This window comes from Cavia porcellus, unplaced genomic scaffold (genome assembly GCF_034190915.1).
Source record: "Cavia porcellus strain 051 isolate PalLab524CR breed Dunkin Hartley unplaced genomic scaffold, mCavPor4.1 scaffold_57, whole genome shotgun sequence".
Classification (NCBI taxonomy): domain Eukaryota; kingdom Metazoa; phylum Chordata; class Mammalia; order Rodentia; family Caviidae; genus Cavia; species Cavia porcellus.
In genome coordinates this window covers 3,880,636-3,888,254 of record NW_026947540.1, presented here as the reverse complement: position 1 = coordinate 3,888,254, position 7,619 = coordinate 3,880,636, and positions in this window count along the sequence as shown.

Sequence of the window (7,619 nt, the reverse complement as noted above, 5' to 3'; positions counted from 1 at the left end):
CTTTAGGTTCAGGTTTACGTTTAGGGTTACAGTTGTGGTCACAGTTATAGTTTAGAATTAGGTTTAAGGTTGTGGTTAATGTTAGGGTTATGGTTAGAGGTTAGCTTTTGGTTTATGGTTAGAGTTAGGGTTAGTGTTAGTTTTAGGTTTAGAGGTTATGGTTAGGGTTAGGTTTAGGGTTAGGGTTAGGTTCAAGGTTAGGGTTAGGATTAGGGTTACAGTTAGGGATATGGTAAGGATTAGGATTAGTGTTAGTCGTTAGTTTTAGAATTGGGGTTACAATTAGGGTTTGGGAAAGGTTTAGATGTTAGTGTTAATGTTAGGATTAGTGTTAGTTTGAGGGTTAGGGTTAGGTTTAGAATTAGGGTGAGGGTTAGGGTTAGGCTTAGCGTTATGGTTTGTGTTCAGTTTACAATTATGTTAGCATTAGGGTTAGGGTTAGGGTTAGGGTTTGCGTTACATTTAGTGTTAGGTTTAGGCTTAGGGTTAGCGTTAGTTTAGGGTTTAGGTGTTAGGGATAGTGTTATAGGTTAGGGTTAGTGTTAGTGTTAGGGTTAGTTTTAGGGTTAGGGGTAGAGTTTAGGGTTAGAGTTAGGGTTTGTGTTAACGTTATTGTTAGGGTTAGGGTTAGGTTTAGCTTTAGGGTGAGGGTTAGGGTTAGAAGTTACGTTTATTGTTAGGTTTAGGGTTAGAGTTAGGGATAGGTTTAGGGTTTGGTTTAGTGTTAGGGGTTAGGGTTAGTGTTAGTGTTAGGGTTAGGGTAAGGGTTAGATGCATGTGTTAGCGTTAGGGTTAGGGTTAGTATTAGAGTTAGCTTTAGGGTTATCCTAGGGTTAGGGTTAGGTTTATGGTTAGGTATTACAGTCAGACTTAGGTTAAGTTTAATGGTTAGGTTTAGGGTTAGGGTTAGGTATTAATATTAGGTCTGTGTTAGGGTTATGTTTATGGTTAGCGTTAGGGTTAGGATTAGAATTTAGGATTAGTTGTAGGGTTAGGGAAATGTTTAGGTTTAGGGTTAGGATAAGTGCTAAGTTATGGTTAGGCGTTAGGTGTTAGGGAGAGTGTAAAGCTTAGGCTTCGGTTTATCGTTAGGATTAGTTTTACGATTAGGTTTAGGTTTAGGCTTAGGGTTAGGTGTAGGGATAGGGTTAGGTTTAGTGTTAGTTTTCGGTTTAGGCTTAGGTTTAGCGTTAGGGTTATGGGTTAGGTGTTAGGAATAGGTTTAGGGTTAGTGATAGGGTTAGTTTTACAGTTAGGTTTAGGTTTAGGGATAGCGTTACGTTTAGGGTTAGGGTTTAGGGTTAGTGTTAGGGTTACGGTTAGGCTTCGGGTTATGGTTAGGCTTTGGGTTATGGTTAGGGTTAGAGTTACGTTTAGCTTAGGGTTAGGATTAGGGTTAGGTTTAGTGTTAGCAGTTAGCATTAGCTTTGGGTTAGGGTTAGGATTAAAGCTTAGGTTTAGTGTTAGGGTTAGGGTTAGTGTTAGGGTTAGGGTTAGGGTTAGGTTAGGGTAAGGATTAGGCTTATGCTTAGAGGTTAGCATTAGGTTTAATGACAGAGTTTGGGGTTAGTGTGAGGGTTAGGGTGAGGCAAATAAGTTATCATTAGGGTTAGGGTTAGGTTCGGGTTAAAGCTTAGGTTTATTGTTAGGGTTAGCGTTTAGGTAAGGGATAGGGTAAGGGTTAGGGTCAGGTTTAGTCATTAGGATTAGGGTTAGGTTTACAGTTAGGGTTCGGGTTAGGGTTAGGGTTAGGGTTAGGGTTATGTATAGGTTTACGGCTAGGATTCGGGTTATTGTTAAGTCTTAGTGTTACAATTAGTTTTAGGATTAGGCTTAGTGTAGGGTTAGGGTTAGAGTTAGGCTTATTGTTAGTTTTATGGTTAGCTTTAGCATTAGGGTTAGGGGTTAGGTATTAGGGATAGGGTTAGGTTTAGGGTAGGTTTAGAGTTAGGTTTACAGTTAGGGTTAGGGTTAGGATTAGTGTTATGGCTTAATGTGAGAGGTTAGGATTAGGGTTAGTGTTATGGTTAGGGTTATGGTTAGAAGTTAGCATTAGTGTTATTGTTGTGGGTTAGGTTTAGGATTAGAGTTAGGGTTAGGGTTATGCTAGGGATAGGGTTAGGGTTAGGTATTACAGTAAGGCTTAGGGTTATTTTAAGAGTTAGGGTTAGGTTAAGGTTAAGGGATTAATGTTAGGTCTGTGTTAAAATTATGATTATTGTTAGGGTTAGGGTTACGATTAGAAGTTAGGGTTAGGGGTTGCATTAGGTATATGGTTACGTTTAGTGTTAGGGTTAGGGTCAGGTATAGTGTTACTTTTAGGGTTAGGGTTTAGGGTTAGGGTTAGGGTTAGGGTTAGGGTTAGGGTTAGGTTTAGGTTTAGGGTTAGGGTTAGGGTTAGAAGTTTGTTTTAGTGTTAGTGTTAGTGTTAGTGTTAGTGTTAGTGTTAGGGTTAGGGTTAGATTTAGGGTTATGGTTAGAGCCTAGTGTTTGGTTAAGGGTTAGAGTTAGGGTTAGCGTTATGGTTAGGCTTAGAGGTTATGGTTAGGGTTAGGGATAGGGTTAGTGTAAGTTCATGTTTATGGTTAGGGTTAAGGTTGGGTTACAATTAGAGTTTAGGGTTAGGATTAAGGTTAGGGTTAGGGTTAGGGTTATGGTTAGAGGTTAGCTTTTGGTTAATGTTAGATTTAGGGTTATTGTTAGGGTTATTGTTAGGCTTAAAGGTTATGGTTATGGTTAGCGTGATGGTTACAGTTAAAGCTAAGTTTGAGGTTTAAGTTTATGGGTAGGGTTCAGTTAGGTATATGCTAAGGGTTAGGATTAGGGTTAGTGGTTAGTTTTAGGGTCAGAGTTACGGTTAGTGTTAGGCTTAGTTTTAGAGGTTAATGTTAGTGTTAGGGTTAGGGTTAGTGTAAGCGTTAGAGTTAGGTTTAGAGTTAGGGTTATGGTTCGTGTTATTCTTAGGATTATGTTTAGGTTTAGGGTTACAATTAGGTTAGGGTTAGTGTTAGGGTTTGGGTTGTGTTAAATTTAGTGTTAGGGTTAGGGTTAGGGTTAGTGGTTAGGTGTTAGGGATAGGGTTATAGGGTAGGATTAGTGTTAGGGTGAGGTTTTGGGTTAGTGTTATAGTTAGAGTTAGGGTTAGGGTTATGGTTAGAAGTTATTACTCGGTTTAGGTTAAGGGTTAGGGTTTGCGTTAGAGTTAAAGATTATGGTTAGGTTTAGTGTTACTGTTAGAGTTTAGGGTTAGTGTTAGTTTAAGTGTTAGGTTTAGGGTTAGGCTTAGGTTTAGGGTTAAAGTTTAGAGTTATAGTTCGGTTTAGGATTAAGTGTAGTGTTAGGGTAGGGTTAGGGTTACGCTTAGTGTTAGGGTTATGATTAAGTTTAGGGTTAGGATTTAGGTTTTAGGGAGAGGGTTAGAGTTAGTCTTTGGGTTTCAGTAAGGGTTAGGGTTATGATTAGGTTTAGGGTTAGCATTAGGGTTAGGGATAGGGTTAGGGTTAGAGTTTGAGTTAGGTTTAGGGTTAGTTTTACAGTTAGGGTTAGGGTTAGGATTAGGGTAAGTGTTATGGTTAGAGGTAAGCGTTAAGTTTAGTGTTAGAGTTAGGGTTAGTTTTAGGGTTAGGGTTATGCTTAGTTTTTATGGTTAGGATTAGGGTTAAGGTTAGTGTTAGGGTTAGTCTTTGGGTTAGGGTTAGAGGTATGGGTTATGGTTATGGTTATGGTTAGGGTTAGGGTTAGGTTTAGGGTTATGCTATTTTTAGTGTTAGTTTTAGGGTTAGTGTTAGGGTTAGGATTAGATGTTAGGTTTAGTGGTAGGGATAGGGTAATGGTTACAATTAGGTTTAGGGTAAGGGTTAGGTTTAGTTTTATCGTTTATTTGTTAGCGAGAGGGTTAAGTTTAGGCTTTGGGTTACAGTTAGCATTAGGGTTATGAATAAGTTTAGGGTTAGGATTAGGCTTATGGTTAAGTGTTAAGTTTTAGGAAGAGGGTTATGGTTAGGCTAGGCTTAGGGTTAGGGCTAGGGTTAGAGGTTAGGTATTAGGGATAGAGTTAACGTTAGGGTTAGGGTTAGCATTAGAGTTAGGCTTACATTTAGGTTTGGGATAAGGTTCAGGGTTAGGGATAGTGTTAAGTTTAGCATTGGGTTTAGGGTTAGGGATAGTGTTAGGGTTAGGGTTAGGTTTAGGGTTAGAGTTTATGTTTAGGGTTAGGTTTAGGTTTAAGTTTAGGATTAGGTTTATGTTTAGGATTACCATTTATTGTTGGTGTAGGATTAGGATTAGGGCTACGTTTAAGGTTATGGTTAGGGCTATGTTTAGGGTTAGAGTTAGGGGTTAGGTTCTAGGGTGAGGGTTATGGTTAGGCTTCCCGTTATGGATAGATTTTGGCTTTCGATTAGGTTTAGGTTTAGGGTTATGTTTAAGTTTAGTTTTAGGGTTAGATTTAGAGGTAGGGTTAGCGTTTGAATTAGGAGTTAGGTGTTAGTGACAGGGTTAGGGTTAGGGGTAGTGTTAAGTATTACAGTCAGGCTTCGGGTTAGTTTAGGACGTAGAGTTAGGTTTAGGGTTATGGATTAATGTTAGGGTTAGGGTTAGTGTTATGGTTAGGTTTAGGTTTAGGCCTAGGATTAGAAGTTAGAGTTAGTGGTAAGGTTATGGTTACGGTTATGGTTACGGTTAGGGTTATGGTTAGTGTTAGGTTTAGGGTTAGAGTTTAGGGTAAGGTTAGGTTATGTTTATGGTTTGGTTTATGGTTAGGGTTTGGGTTATGGTTAGGTTTAGGGTTATGGTAAGGTTTCTCTTTAGGGTTCAGATTAGAGGTTAGTGTTAGGGTTATGGTTAGGGTTAGAGGTTAGATTTAGGGTTAGAGTTTTGGGTTACAGCTGTGTTAGGGTTAGGGTTAGCGGGTTAGGGTTACCGTTAGGATTAGGTTTAGTGTTAGTTTTAGGGTTTGGAATTGTTTTAGGGTTAGGGTTTGGGTTAGGGGTTAGGGTTAGGGTTAGTGTTTGGGTTCGTGTTGGGGTAGGGTTAGGATTAATGTTAAGGTTATGTTTGGGGTTAGGGTTAGAGTTAGGCCTAGAGATTTTGGTTTGGGTTAATGTTAGGGTTAGGGTTGGGGTTAGGGGTTGGGGTTTGGAGTAGAGTTAGGGTTGTGTTAGGGTTAGGGTTAGTTTTAGAGGGTTAGAGTTAGCATTAGGTTTAGGTTTCTTTTTAGGGTTAGTGTTAGGGATCCTGTTAGGGTTAGGGTTGGGGTTATTGGTTAGGGTTAGGGTTAGTGTTTGGGTTCGTGTTGGGATAGGGTTAGGGTTAGGGTTAGGGTTAATGTTAGGGTTAGGTTTATGTTTAGGGTTAGGGTTAGGTTTAGGCTTAGAGGGCTAGGGTTAGGTTTAGGTTTAGGATTTGGGTTAGTGTTAGGTTTATGGTTGCGTTAGGGTTAGGTTAGGTTTAGGGCTAGGGTTAGTGTTAGGTTTCAGGTTAGAGTTTAGTGTAAGGTTAGGTTAAGTTTAGGGTTTGGATTATGGTTAGGGTTTGGGTTATGGTTAGGTTTAGGGTTATGGTAAGGGTTCAGTTTAGGGTTCAGATTAGAGGTTAGTGTTAGGGTTATGCTTTGGGTTACGGTTATGGTTAGAGGTTAGATTTAGGTTTAGAGTTTCAGGTTAGAGTTGGGTTATTATTAGGGTTTGGATTAGGGTTATGGTTATTGTTAGGGTTTGCTTCAGTGGTTAGAGTTAGGGTTAGAGTTACCTTTAGGCTTAGAGGTTAAGGTTTAGGGTTAGGGTTACGTTTAGCTTTAGAGTTAAAGTTACATTTAGGGTTAGAATTTTGGGTTAGGGTTAGGGTTAGGGTTAGTTTATGGGGCATGTTTAGGTTTAGGGATACGGTTATTGTTAGTCTTATTGTTATGGTTCGAGGTTAGCGTTAGGTTTAGGGTTAGAGATTGGGGTTGGGTTAAGGTTAGGGTTAGGCTTAGAGGTTAGTTTTAGGGTTAGGGTTAGAATGAGGGTTAAGGTTAAAACTTAGGTTTAGGTTTAGGCTTAGGGTTACTGTTAGGGTTAGAACTTGCTTTGGTGTTAGGGCTAGTTTTAGGGTAAGTTTTAGGGTTAGGTTTACGGTTAGTGTTAGGGTTTAGGTGTTAGGGATAGTGCTAGGCTTACGGTTAGGGTTAGGGTTAGGTTTAAGGTTAGGGTTAAGTCATAGTGTTAGGGTTAGGGTTAGGGTTAATTTAGGGTTAGTGTCAGGGTTAGGGTTAGAGTTATGGTTGGAGTTTATCATTAGGTTTAATGATAGAATTTGGGGTTAGTGTTAGTCTTAGAGCTTATGGTTAGAGTTAAGGTTAGGGTTAGGTTTAAAGCTTAGGTTTATGATTATGGTTAGGGTTAGCGTTAGGGTTAGGATTAGGGTTAGGGTTCAGGTTAGAGGTTAGTGTTAGGGTTATGGTTATGGTTACGGTTAGGGTTACGGTTAGGGTTAGGGTTAGGGTTATAGTTAGGAATAGAGTTAGTATTGGTTTTAGTTTCAGGGATTAGGTTTAGGGTTATGTTTATTTTTAAGATTAGGTTTTGGGTTAGACTTAGTTTAGCATTAGGGATAGTGTTAGGTTTAGTTTTAAGGTTAGGATTTGGGTTAGGGTTAGTGTTAGGATTAGGGTTAGGGTTAGGGCTAGGGTTAGGGTTATGATTAGGGTGAGGATTAGAGATCAGGTGTTAAGAAGACCGTTAGGGCTAGGCTTTGGATTAGGGTTAGGGTTAGGGTTATCATTAGGTTTAGGGATAAATTTAGGGTTAGATTTAGGGAATGGTTTAGTGTTAGTTTTAGAGTTAGGGTTAAGTTTAGGGATAGTGTTAGGGTTAGTGTTAGGTTTAGGGTTAGTGTTAGTGGTAAATTTTAGGGTTAGGATTACAGTTAGTGTTATGGTTAAGATTAGAGTTTAGTGTTCATTTTAGGGTTAGGATTAGTGTTACTGTTAGGGTTAGGGTGAGTGTTAGAGTTAGGTTTAGGGTTAGGGGTGGGTTTAGAGTTACATTTAGGGTTAGGGTTAGGGTTAGGGTTAGTGTTAGTGTTAGGATTAGAATTTAGTGTTAGGGTTAGGGTTAGGATTAGGTTTAGGGTTAGGTTAGGTGTTAGTTGTTAGTGTTAAGGTTAGGGTTAATGTTAGGGTTATGGTTAGAGGTTACCATTAGGTTTAGGGTTAGGGTTATGGTTTTGGTTAGGGTTAGAGTTAAAAGTTAGGATTAAGGTTAGCTTTAGAAGTCTGTTTTAGTGTTAGTGTTAGGTTTAGGGTTAGGGTTAGTGTTACGGTTAGAGGTTAGTGTTAGATTTAGAGTTAAGTTTAGGATTAAGGTAAGGGTTAGTGTTAGGTTTAGGGTTAGAGTTATGGGTTAGCATTTGGGTTAGGGTTAAGGATAGGGTTAGAGTTAGGGTTATGTTTAAGTTTAGGGTTAGCGTTAGTTTTAGGGTTAGGGTTAGGGTTAGGTTTAGGGTTATGGTAGTTTTAGCGTTAGGGTTAAGGTTATGTATTACACTTAGTGTTAGTGTTAGTTTAGTGGGTAGGGTTAGGTTTAGCAATTAATTTTCTTTTTAGTGTTGGATTTATGGCTAGGGTTAAGGATAAGGTT